This window comes from Scyliorhinus torazame, chromosome 5, assembly GCF_047496885.1.
Source record: "Scyliorhinus torazame isolate Kashiwa2021f chromosome 5, sScyTor2.1, whole genome shotgun sequence".
In the NCBI taxonomy this organism is placed as follows: Eukaryota; Metazoa; Chordata; class Chondrichthyes; order Carcharhiniformes; family Scyliorhinidae; genus Scyliorhinus; species Scyliorhinus torazame.
In genome coordinates this window covers 38493522-38508173 of record NC_092711.1, presented here as the reverse complement: position 1 = coordinate 38508173, position 14652 = coordinate 38493522, and positions in this window count along the sequence as shown.

Sequence of the window (14652 nt, the reverse complement as noted above, 5' to 3'; positions counted from 1 at the left end):
TATTTACAGTGTTCCCTGGGTAGAATATCATTATTTTCTGTGTTCCCTGGTTAGAATATCAATATTTACAGTGTTCCCTGAGTAGAATATCATTATTTACAGTGGTCCCTGGTTAGAATATCATTATTTGCAGTGGTCCCTGGGCAGTATATCATTATTTGCAGTGGTCTCTGGATAGAATATCATTATTTGCAGTGGTCCTTGGGTAGAATAAATTTATTTATAGTGATCCCTGGGTAGTATATCATTATTTTCAGTGGTCCCTGGTTAGAATATCATTATTTACAGTGTTTCCTGGGTAAAATATCATTATTCAGAGTGTTCACTGGTTATAATATCATTATTTACAGTGTTCCCTGGGTAGTATATCATTATTTACAGTGGTCCCTGGGTAGTGTATCATTATATACAGTGGTCCCTGGGTAGAATATCATTAGAAACAGTGGTCCCTGGGTAGTATATCATTATGTACAGTGGTCCCTTGGTCGTTTACCATTTTTTACAGTGGTCCCTGGGTAGTATATCATTAGATACAGTGGTCCCTGGGTGGAATATCATTATATACAGTGGTCCCTGGGTCGTATATCATTATGTACAGTGATCCCTGGGTAGAATATCATTATATACAGTGGTCCCTTGGTAGTGTATCATTATTTACAGTGGTCTCTGGGTTGTGTATCTTATTTACATTGTGCCCTGGCTAGTTTACCATTATTTACAGTGGTCCCTGGGTAGTATCTCATTATATACAGTGGTCCGTGTGTAGTGTATCGTTATTTACAGTGGTCACTGGGTAGAATATCATTATATACAGTGGTCCCTTGGTAGTGTATCATTATTTACAGTGGTCACTGGGTTGTGTATCTTATTTACATTGTGCCCTGGGTAGTTTACCATTATTTACAGTGGTCCCTGGGTAGTATCTCATTATATACAGTGGTCCGTGTGTAGTGTATCGTTATTTACAGTGGTCTCTGGGTAGTGTATCATTATATACAGTGGTCCCTGGGTTGAAAATCGTTATATACAGTGGTCCCCGGGTAGAATATCCTTATATACAGAGGTCCCTGGGTGGTATATCATTATGTACAGTGGTCCCTGGGTAGTTTACCATTATTTACAGTGGACCCTGGGTAGTATATCATTAGATACAGTGGTCCCTGTGTAGTGCATCATTATTTACAGTGGTCTCTGGATAGTGTATCATTTTATACAGTGGTCCCTGGGTAGAATATCATTATATGCAGTGGTCCCTGGGTAGTGTATCATTATATACCGTGGTCCCTGGGTAGTTTACCATTATGTACATGGGTCCCTGGGCAGTATATCATTATATACAGTGGTCCCTGGGTAGAATATCATTATATACAGTGGTCCCTGGGTAGAATATCATTATATACAGTGGTCCCTGGGTCGTATATCATTATGTACAGTGATCCCTGGGTAGAATATCATTATATACAGTGGTCCCTTGGTAGTGTATCATTATTTACAGTGGTCTCTGGGTTGTGTATCTTATTTACATTGTGCCCTGGGTAGTGTACCATTATTTATAGTGGTCCCTGGGTAGTATCTCATTATATACAGTGGTCCGTGTGTAGTGTATCGTTATTTACAGTGGTCTCTGGGTAGTGGATCATTATATACAGTGGTCCCTGGGTAGAATATCATTATATACAGTGGTCCCTGGGTAGAATATCCTTATATACAGTGGTCCCTGGGTGGTATATCATTATGTACAGTGGTCCCTGGGTAGTTTACCATTATTTACAGTGGACCCTGGGTCGTATAACATTAGATACAGTGGTCCCTGGGTAGTGTATCATTATTTACAGTGGTCTCTGGATAGTGTATCATTTTATACAGTGGTCCCTGGGTAGAATATCATTATATGCAGTGGTCCCTGGGTAGTGTATCATTATATACCGTGGTCCCTGGGTAGTTTACCATTATTTACATGGGTCCCTGGGCAGTATATCATTATATACAGTGGTCCCTGGGTAGTATATCATTATTTACAGTGGTCCCTGGGTAGTATATCATGATATACAGTGGTCCCTTGGTAGGGTATCATTATTTACAGTGGTCTCTGGGTTGTGTATCTTACTTACAGTGTGCCCTGGGTAGTTTACCATTATTTACAGTGGTCCCTGGGTCGTATATCATTATATACAGTGGTCCCTGGGTAGTGTATCACTATTTACAGTGGTCTATGGGCAGTGTATCCTTATATACAGTGGTCCCTGGGTGGTATATCATTATGTACAGTGGTCCCTGGGTAGTTTACCATTATATACAGTGGTCCCTGGGTAGTGTATCATTATATACAGTGGTCCCTGGGTAGGGTATCATTATTTACAGTGGTCCCTGGGTAGTATATCATTATTTACAATGGTCCCAGGGTAGAATATCATTATTTACAGTGGTCCCTGGGTAGAATATCATTATATACAGTGGTCCCTGGGTAGTACATCATTATTTACAGTGGTCCCTGGGTAGTATATCATTATACACAGTGGTCCCTGGGTAGTATATCATTATTTACAGTGGTTCCTGGGTAGTGTATCATTATATAATAACAGGAATGCGGAATATTTGGCTAATGATAAAGTTCTTGAAAGTGTGGATGAGCAGAGGGAGCTAGGTGTCCATGTACATAGATCCCTGAAAGTTGCCACCCAGGTTGATATGGTTGTGAAGAAGGCCTATGGAGTGTTGGCCTTTATTGGTAGAGGGATTGAGTTCCGGAGTCGGGAGGTCATGTTGCAGCTGTACAGAACTCTGGTACGGCCGCATTTGGAGTATTGCGTACAGTTCTGGTCACCGCATTATAGGAAGGACGTGGAGGCTTTGGAGCGGGTGCAGAGGAGATTTACCAGGATGTTGCCTGGTATGGAGGGAAAATCTTATGAGGAAAGGCTGATGGACTTGAGGTTGTTTTCGTTGGAGCGAAGAAGGTTAAGAGGAGACTTAATAGAGGCATACAAAATGATCAGGGGTTTGGATAGGGTGGACAGTGAGAGCCTTCTCCCGCGGATGGATTGGCTGGCACGAGGGGACATAGCTTTAAACTGAGGGGTAATAGATATAGGACAGAGGTCAGAGGTAGGTTCTTTACGCAAAGAGTAGTGAGGCCGTGGAATGCCCTACCTGCTAGAGTAGTGAACTCGCCAACATTGAGGGCATTTAAAACTTTATTGGATAAACATATGGATGATAATGGCATAGTGTAGATTAGATGGCTTTTGTTTCGGTGCAACATCGTGGGCCGAAGGGCCTGTACTGCGCTGTATTGTTCTATGTTCTATGTTCTATATGCAGTGGTCCCTGGGTAGTTTACCATTATTTACAGTTGTTCCTTGTGTAGAATATCACTTTTTACTGTGGTCCCTTGGTAGTGATTCATTATTTACAGTGGTCTCTGGGTAGTGTATCATTATATACAGTGGTCCCTGGGTAGTATATAATTATTTACAGTGGTCCCTGGGTAGTTTACCATTATTGACAGTGGTCCCTGGGTCGTATATCATCATTTACAATGGTCCCTGGGTAGAATATCATAATTTACAGTGGGCCTTGGGTTGTATATCATTATTTACAGAGGTCTCTGTGCAGAATATAATTATTTACAGTAGCCCCTTGGCAGTCTGTCATTACCTACAGTGGTCACTGGGGAGAATATCATTATTTACAGTGGTCCCGGTTAGTGTATCATTATCTACCGTTGTCCCTGAGTAGAATATCATTATCTTCAGCGGTTCCTGGGTTGTTTGCCATTATGTACAGAGGCCTTAGGTAGGTAGCATCATTTACAGTGACCACTGGATAGTATTTCATTAGTTGCAGTGGCCCCTGGGCAGTATATCATTATTTACAGTGGTCCCTGGATAGTGCATCATTATTGACAGTGACCCCTGGTTAGATTATTATCATTTGCAGTGGTCCTTTGTTGTATTGCATTTTTGACACGGGTCCCTGAGTCGTATCTCATTATTTACAGTGGTCCCTGGGAAGCATATCGTTATTTACTGTGGTCCCTGTGCAGTATATCATTATGCACAGCGGTCCCTGGGTAGAATAACATTATATACAGTGGTCCCTGGTTAGAATATCATTATTTACAGTGTTCCCTGGGTAGAATATCATTATTTACAGCGGTCCCTGAGTAGAATATCATTATTTACAGTGTTCCCTGGGTAGAATATCATTATTTACAGTGGTCCCTAGTTAGAATATCATTATTTACAGTGTTCCCTGGGTTGTATATCATTATTTACAGTGGTCCCTGGTTAGAATCGCATTATTTACAGTGTTCCCTGGGTAGAATATCATTATTTACAGTGGTCCCTGGGTAGAATATCATTATTTACAGTGTTCCCTGGGTTGTATATCATTATTTACAGTGGTCTCTGTGCAGAATATAATTATTTACAGTAGTCTCTGGGCAGTCTGTCATTACTTACAGTTGTCCCTGGTTAGAATATCATTATTTACAGTGTTCCCTGGGTGGAATATCATTATTTTCAGTGTTCCCTGGGTAGAATATCATTATTTACAGTGGTCCCTGGTTAGAATATCATTATTTACAGTGTTCCCTGTGTAGAATAACATTATTTACAGTGCTCCCTGGGTAGAATAACATTATTTTCAGTGTTCCCTGGTTAGAATATCATTATTTACAGTGTTCCCTGAGTAGAATATCATTATTTTCAGTGTTCCCTGGTGAGTATATCATTATTTACAGTGTTCCCTGGGTAGAATATCAATATTTACAGTGTTCCCTGAGTAGAATATCATTATTTACAGTGGTCCCTGGTTAGAATATCATAATTTACAGTGGTCCCTGGTTAGAATATCATTATTTGCAGTGGTCCCTGGGCAGTATATCATTATTTGCAGTGGTCTCTGGATAGTATATCATTATTTGCAGTGGTCCTTGGGTAGAATAACATTATTTATAGTGGTCCCTGGGTAGTATATCATTATTTTCAGTGGTCCCTGGTTAGAATATCATTATTTACAGTGTTCCCTGGGTAAAATATCATTATTCAGAGTGTTCCCTGGTTATAATATCATTATTTACAGTGTTCCCTGGGTAGTATATCATTATTTACAGTGGTCCCTGGTTAGTGTATCATTATATACAGTGGTCCCTGGGTAGAATATCATTAGAAACAGTGGTCCCTGGGTAGTATATCATTATGTACAGTGGTCCCTTGGTCGTTTACCATTTTTTACAGTGGTCCCTGGGTAGAATATTATGATATACAGTGGTCCCTGCGTAGTTTATCATTATATACAGTTTTCCCTGGGTAGAATATCATTCTATACAGTGGTCCCTGTGTCGTATATCATTATGTACAGTGATCCCTGGGTAGAATATCATTATATACAGTGGTCCCTGGGTAGTGTATCATTATATACAGTGTCCCTGGGTAGTTTACCATTATTTTCAGTGTTCCCTGGGCAGTATATCATTATTTACAGTGGTCACTGGGTAGAATATCATTATATACAGTGGTCCCTTGGTAGTGTATCATTATTTACAGTGGTCTCTGGGTTGTGTATCTTATTTACATTGTGCCCTGGGTAGTTTACCATTATTTACAGTGGTCCCTGGGTAGTATCTCATTACATACTGTGGTCCGTGTGTAGTGTATCGTTATTTACAGTGGTCTCTGGGTAGTGTATCATTATATGCAGTGGTCCCTGGGTTGAAAATCATTATATGCAGTGGTCCCTGGGTAGAATATCCTTATATACAGAGGTCCCTGGGTGGTACATCATTATGTACAGTGGTCCCTGGGTAGTTTACCATTATTTACAGTGGACCCTGGGTAGTATATCATTAGATACAGTGGTCCCTGTGTAGTGCATCATTATTTACAGTGGTCTCTGGATAGTGTATCATTTTATACAGTGGTCCCTGGGTAGAATATCATTATATGCAGTGGTCCCTGGGTAGTGTATCATTATATACCGTGGTCCCTGGATAGTTTACCATTATTTACATGGGTCCCTGGGCAGTATATCATTATATACAGTGGTCCCTGGGTGAAATATCATTATATACAGTGGTCCCTGGGTAGAATATCATTATATACAGTGGTCCCTGGGTCGTATATCATTATGTACAGTGATCCCTGGGTAGAACATCATTATATACAGTCGTCCCTTGGTAGTGTATCATTATATACAGTGGTCTCTGGGTTGTGTATCTTATTTACATTGTGCCCTGGGTAGTTTACCATTATTTACAGTGGTCCCTGGGTAGTATCTCATTATATACAGTGGTCCGTGTGTAGTGTATCGTTATTTACAGTGGTCTCTGGTTAGTGCATCATTATTTACAGTGGTCTCTGGACAGTGTATCATTTTATACAGTGGTCCCTGGGTAGAATATCATTATATGCAGTGGTCCCTGGGTAGTGTATCATTATATACAGTTGTTCCTGGGTAGTGTATCATTATATACAGTGGTCCCTGGGTAGTTTACCATTATTTACATGGGTCCCTGGGCAGTATATCATTATATACAGTGGTCCCTGGGTAGAATATCATTATATACAGTGGTCCCTTGGTAGTGTATCATTATTTACAGTGGTCTCTGGGTTGTGTATCTTACTTACAGTGTGCCCTGGGTAGTTTACCATTATTTACAGTGGTCCCTGGGTCGTATATCATTATATACAGTGGTCCCTGGGTAGTGTATCTCTATTTACAGTGGTCTCTGGGTAGTGTATCCTTATATAAAGTGGTCCCTGGGTGGTATATCATTATGTACAGTGGTCCCTGGGTAGTTTACCATTATATACAGTGGTCCCTGGGTAGTGTATCATTATATACAGTGGTCCCTGGGTAGTGTATCATTATTTACAGTGGTCCCTGGGTAGTATATCATTATTTACAGTGGTCCCAGGGTAGTATTCATTATTTACAGTGGTCTCTGGGAAGTGTATCATTATATACAGTGGTCCCTGGGTAGAATATTATTATATACAGTGGTTCCTGGGTAGTGTATCATTATATAATAACAGGAATGCGGAATATTTGGCTAATGATAAAGTTCTTGAAAGTGTGGATGAGCATAGGGATCTAGATGTCCATGTACATAGATCCCTGAAAGTTGCCACCCAGGTTGATTGGGTTGTGAAGAAGGCCTGTGGATGTTGGCCTTTATTGGTAGAGGGATTGAGTTCCGGAGTCGGGAGGTCATGTTGCAGCTGTACAGAACTCTGGTACGGCCGCATTTGGAGTATTGCGTACAGTTCTGGTCACCGCATTATAGGAAGGACGTGGAGGCTTTGGAGCGGGCGCAGAGGAGATTTACCAGGATGTTGCCTGGTATGGAGGGAAAATCTTATGAGGAAAGGCTGATGGACTTGAGGTTGTTTTCGTTGGAGAGAAGAAGGTTAAGAGGAGACTTAATAGAGGCATACAAAATGATCAGGGGGTTGGATAGGGTGGACAGTGAGAGCCTCCTCCCGCGGATGGATATGGCTGGCACGAGGGGACATAACTTTAAACTGAGGGGTAATAGATATAGGACAGAGGTCAGAGGTAGGTTCTTTACGCAAAGAGTAGTGAGGCCGTGGAATGCCCTACCTGCTAGAGTAGTGAACTCGCCAACATTGAGGGCATTTAAAACTTTATTGGTTAAACATATGGATGATAATGGCATAGTGTAGATTAGATGGCTTTTGTTTCGGTGCAACATCGTGGGACGAAGGGCCTGTACTGCGCTGTATTGTTCTATGTTCTATGTTCTATATGCAGTGGTCCCTGGGTAGTTTACCATTATTTACAGTTGTTCCTTGTGTAGAATATCACTTTTTACTGTGGTCCCTTGGTCGTGATTCATTATTTACAGAGATCTCTGGGTAGTGTATCATTATATACAGTGGTCCCTGGGTAGTATATAATTATTTACAGTGGTCCCTGGGTAGTTTACCATTATTGACAGTGGTCCCTGGGTCGTATATCATCATTTACAATGGTCCCTGGGTAGAATATCATAATTTACAGTGGTCCTTGGGTTGTATATCATTATTTACAGTGGTCTCTGTGCAGAATATAATTATTTACAGTAGACCCTTGGCAGTCTTTCATTACTTACAGTGGTCACTGGGGAGAATATCATTATTTACAGTGGTCCCGGTTAGTGTATCATTATCTACCGTTGTCCCTGAGTAGAATATCGTTATCTTCAGCGGTTCCTGGGTTGTATGCCATTATGTACAGAGGCCTTAGATAGGTAGCATCATTTACAGTGACCACTGGATAGTATTTCATTAGTTGCAGTGGCCCCTGGGCAGTATATCATTATGTACAGTGACCCCTGGGTAGATTATTATCATTTGCAGTGGTCCTTTGTTGTATTGCATTTTTGACACGGGTCCCTGAGTATTATCTCATTATTTACAGTGGTCCCTGGGAAGCATATCGTTATTTACTGTGGTCCCTGTGCAGTATATCATTATGCACAGTGGTCCCTGGGTAGAATAACATTATATACAGTGGTCCCTGGTTAGAATATCATTATTTACAGTGTTCCCTGGGTATAATATCATTATTTACAGTGGTCCCTGGTTAGAATATCATTATTTACAGTGTTCCATGGGTAGAATATCATTATTTACAATGTTCCCTGGGTAGAATCTCATTATTTACAGTGGTTCCTGGGTAGTGTATCATAATATACAGTGATCCCTGGGCAGTGTATCATTATATACAGTGGTCCCTGGTTAGAATATCATTAAATACAGTGGTCCCTGGGTCGTAAATCATTATTTAGTGGTCCCTGGTTAGAATATCATTATTTACAGTGTTCCATGGGTAGAATATCATTATTTACAGTGTTCCATGGGTAGAATATCATTATTTTCAATGTTCCCTGGGTAGAATATCATTATTTACAGTGGTCCCTGGATAGTGCATCATTATTTACAGTGACCCCTGGGTAGATTATTATCATTTGCAGTGGTCCTTTGTTGTATTGCATTTTTGACACGGGTCCCTGAGTAGTATCTCATTATTTACAGTGGTCCCTGGGAAGCATATCGTTATTTACTGTGGTCCCTGTGCAGTATATCATTATGCACAGTGGTCCCTGGGTAGAATAACATTATATACAGTGGTCCCTGGTTAGAATATCATTATTTACAGTGTTCCATGGGTAGAATATCATTATTTACAATGTTCCCTGGGTAAAATATCATTATTTACAGTGGTTCCTGGGTAGTGTATCATAATATACAGTGGTCCCTGGGTAGTGTATCATTATATACAGTGGTCCCTGGGTAGAATATCATTAAATACAGTGGTCCCTGGGTCGTAAATCATTATTTAGTGGTCCCTGGTTAGAATATCATTATTTACAGTGTTCCATGGGTAGAATATCATTATTTACAGTGCTCCCTGGGTAGAATATCATTATTTACAGTGTTCCCTGGTTAGAATATCATTATTTACAGTGTTCCCTGGGTAGAATATCATTAGTTACAGTGGTCCCTGGGTAGTGTATCATTATATACAGGGGTCCCTGGGTAGTGTATCATTATATACAGTGATCCCTGGGTAGAATATCATTATATACAGTGGTCCCTTGGTAGTGAATCATTATTTACAGTAGTCTCTGGGTTGTGTATCTTATTTACAGTGTGCCCTTGGTAGTGTACCATTATTTACAGTGGTCCTTGGGTAATATATCATTATATACAGTGGTCCGTGTGTAGTGTATCGTTATTTACAGTGGTCTATGGGTAGTGTATCATTATATACAGTGATCCCTGGGTACAATATCATTGTATACAGTGGTCCCCGGGTCGAATATCCTTATATACAGTGGTCCCTGGGTAGTATATCATTATGTACAGTGGTCCCTGGGTAGTTTACCATAATTAACAGTGGTCCCTGGGTAGTATATCATTAGATACAGTGGTCCCTGGGTCGTGTGTCATTATTTACAGTGGTCTCTGGATAGTGTATCATTTTATACAGTGATCCCTGGGTAGAATATCATTATATGCAGTGGTCCCTGGGTAGTGTATCAATATATATAGTGTTCCCTGGGTAGAATATCATTATTTACAGTGGTCCCTGGTTAGAATATCATTATTTACAGTGGTCCCTGGGAAGCATATCGTTATTTTCTGTGGTCCCTGTGCAGTATATCGTTATGCACAGTGGTCCCTGTGTAGAATACCATTATATACAGTGGTCCCTGGTTAGAATATCATTATTTACAGTGTTCCCTGGTTAGAATATCATTATTTACAGTGTTCCCTGGGTAGAATATCATTATTTACAGTGTTCCCTGGTTTGAAAATCATTATTTACAGTGTTTCCTGGGTAGAATATCATTATTTACAGTGTTCCCTGGGTAGAATATCATTATTTACAGTGTTCCCTGGTTAGAATATCATTATTTACAGTGTTTCCTGTGTAGAATATCATTATTTAAAGTGGTCCCTGGGTAGTGTATCATTATATACAGTGGTCCCTGGGTAGAATATCATTATATACAGTGGTCCCTGGGTAGTGTATCATTCTATACAGTGGTCCCTGGGTAGAATATAATTATATACAGTGGTCCCTGGGTCGTATATCATTATGTACAGTGATCCCTGGGTAGAATATCATGATATACAGTGGCCCCTGGGTAGAATATCATTATATACAGTGGTCCCTTGGTAGTGTATCATTATTTACAGTGGTCTCTGGGTTGTGTATCTTAATTGCAGTGTGCCCTGTGTAGGATACTATTATTGACAGTGGTCCCTGGGTAATATGTCATTATATACAGTGGTCCGTGTGTAGTGTATCGTTATTTACAGTGGTCTCTGGGTAGAGTATCATTATATACAGTGGTCCCTGAGTATAATATCATTATTTACAGAGGTCCCTGGGTAGAATATCCTTATATACAGTGGCCCCTGGGTAGTGTATCATTATTTACAGTGGTCTCTGGATAGTGTATCATTGTATACAGTGGTCCCTGGGTAGAATATCATTATTTACAGTGGTCCCTGGGTATAATATCATTATTTACAGTGGTCCCTGGGTAGTATATCATTAGATACAGTGGTCCCTGGGTAGTGTATCATTATTTACAGTGGTTTCTGGATAGTGTATCATTTTATACAGTGGTCCCTGGGTAGAAAATCATTATTTACAGTGGTCCCTGGTTAGAATATCATTATTTACAGTGTCTCTGGATAGTGTATCATTTTATACAGTGGTCCCTGGGGAGAATATCATTATATACTGTGGTCACTGGGTAGAATTTCATTATTTACAGTGCTCCCTGGTTAGAATATCATTATTTAAAGTGGTCCCTGGGTAGTGTATCATTATATACAGTGGTCCCTGGGTAGAATATCATTATATACAGTGGTCCCTGGGTAGTGTATCATTATATACAGTGGTTCCTGGGTAGAATATAATTATATACAGTGGTCCCTGGGTCGTATATCATTACGTACAGTGATCCCTGGGTAGAATATCATGATATACAGTGGTCCCTGGGTAGAATATCATTATATACAGTGGTCCCTTGGTAGTGTATCATTATTTACAGTGGTCTCTGGGTTGTGTATCTTAATTGCAGTGTGCCCTGTGTAGGATACTATTATTGACAGTGGTCCCTGGGTAATATATCATTATATACAGTGGTCCGTGTGTAGTGTATCGTTATTTACAGTGGTCTCTGGGTAGAGTATCATTATATACAGTGGTCCCTGGGTATAATATCATTATTTACAGTGGTCCCTGGGTAGTATATCATTATGTACAGTGGTCCCTGGGTAATTTACGATAATTTACAGTGATCCCTGGGTAGTATATCATTAGATACAGTGGTCCCTGGGTAGTGTATCATTATTTACAGTGGTCTCTGGATAGTGTATCATTTTATACAGTGGTCCCTGGGTAGAATATCATTATTTACAGTGGTCCCTGGTTAGAATATCATTATTTACAGTGGTCTCTGGATAGTGTATCATTTTATACAGTGGTCCCTGGGGAGAATATAATTATATACTGTGGTCACTGGGTAGAATTTCATTATTTACAGTGGTCCCTGGTTAGAATATCATTATTTACAGTGGTCCCTGGTTAGAATATCATTATTTACAGTGGTCCCTGGGAAGCATATCGTTATTTACTGTGGTCCCTGTGCAGTATGTCATTATGCACATTGGACCCTGATTAGAATACCATTATACACAGTGGTCCCTGGTTAGAATATCATTATTTACAGTGTTCCCTGGGTAGAATATCATTATTTACAGTGGACGCTGGCTAGAATATCATCATTTACAGTGTTCCCTGGGTTGTATATCATTATTTACAATGGTCTCTGTGCAGAATATAATTATTTACAGTAGTCCCTAGGCAGTCTGTCATTACTTACAGTGGTCCCTGGTTAGAATATCATTATTTACAGTGTTCCCTGGGTAGAATATCATTATTTACAGTGTTCCCTGTGTTGAATATCATTATTTACAGCGGTCCCTGGTTAGAATATCATTATTTACAGTGTTCCCTGGGTAGAATATCATTATTTACAGTGTTCCCTGGGTAGAATATCATTATTTACAGTGTTCCCTGGTTAGAATATCATTATTTACAGTGTTCCCTGAGCAGAATATCATTATTTACAGTGGTCCCTGGTTAGAATATCATTATTTGCAGTGGTCCCTGGGTAGTATATCATTAGATACAGTGGTCCCTGGGTAGAATATCATGATATACAGTGGTCCCTGTGTCGTATATCATTATGTACAGTGATCCCTGGGTAGAATATCATTATATACAGTGGTTCCTGGGTAGTGTATCATTATATACAGTGGTCCCTGGGTAGTTTACCATTATTTACAGTGGTCGCTGGGTAGTAAATCATTATATACAGTGGTCCGTGTGTAGTGTATCGTTATTTACAGTGGTCTCTGGGTAGTTTATCATTATATACAGTGGTCCCTGGGAAGAATATCATTATATACAGTAGTCCCTGAGTAGAATAGCCTTATATACAGTGGTCCCTGGGTAGTATATCATTATGTACAGTGGTCCCTGGGTAGTTTACCATTATTTACAGTGGTCTCTGGATAGTAAATCATTATATACAGTGGTCCGTGTGTAGTGTATCTTTATTTACAGTGGTCTCTGGGTAGTTATTCATTATATACAGTGGTCCCTGGGTAGAATAGCCTTGTATGCAGTGGTCCCTGGGTAGTATATCATTATGTACAGTGGTCCCTGGGTAGTTTACCATTATTTACAGTGGTCTCGGGATCGTATATCATTTCATACAGTGGTCCCTGGGTAGAATATCATTATATGCAGTGGTCCCAGGGTTGTGTATCATTATATACCGTGGTCCCTGGTTAGTTTACCATTATTTACATGGGTCCCTGGGCAGTATATCATTATATACAATGGTCCCTTGGTAGTGTATCATTATTTACTGTGGCCTCTGGGTTGTGTATCTTATTTACAGTGTGCCCTGGGTAGTTTACCATTATTTACAGTGGTCCCTGGGTAGTTTATCATTATATACAGTAGTCCCTGGGTGGTGTATCATTATTTACAGTGGTCTCTGAGTAGTGTATCATTATATGCAGTGGTCCATGGGTAGAATATCATTAAATACAGTGGTCCCTGGGTAGTGTTTCATTATATACAGTGGTCCCTGGGTAGTGTATCATTATTTACAGTGGTTCCTGGTAGTATATCATTATTTACAGTGGTCCCAGGGTAGAATATCATTATTTACAGTGAGCCCTGTGTAGTACATCATTATATACAGTGGTCCCTGGGTAGTATATCATTATGTACAGTGGTCCCTGGACAGTTTACCATAATTTACAGTGGTCCCTGGGTACTATATCATTATACACAGTGGTCCCTGGGTAGTATAGCATTATTTACAGTGGTCTCTGGGAAGTGTATCATTATATACAGTGGTCTCTGGGTAGATTATTATCATTTGCAGTGGTCCTTTGTTGTATTGCATTTTTGACACGGGTCCCTGAGTAGTATCTCATTATTTACAGTGGTCCCTGGGAAGCATATCGTTATTTACTGTGGTCCCTGTGCAGTATATCATTATGCACAGTGGTCCCTGGGTAGAATAACATTATATACAGTGTTCCCTGGTTAGAATATCATTATTTACAGTGGTCCCTGGTTAGAATATCATTATTTACAGTGGTCCCTGGGAAGCATATCGTTATTTATGTGGTCCCTGTGCAGTATATCATTATGCACAGTGGTCCCTGGTTAGAATACCATTATACACAGTGGTCCCTGGTTAGAATATCATTATTTACAGTGTTCCCTGGGTAGAATATCATTATTTACAGTGGACGCTGGCTAGAATATCATTATTTACAGTGTTCCCTGGGTTGTATATCATTATTTACAATAGTCTCTGTGCAGAATATAATTATTTACAGTAGTCCCTAGGCAGTCTGTCATTACTTACAGTGGTCCCTGGTTAGAATATCATTATTTACAGTGTTCCCTGGGTAGAATATCAATATTTACAGTGTTCCCTGTGTTGAATATCATTATTTACAGCGGTCCCTGGTTAGAATATCATTATTTACAGTGTTCGCTGGGTAGAATATCATTATTTACAGTGTTCCCTGG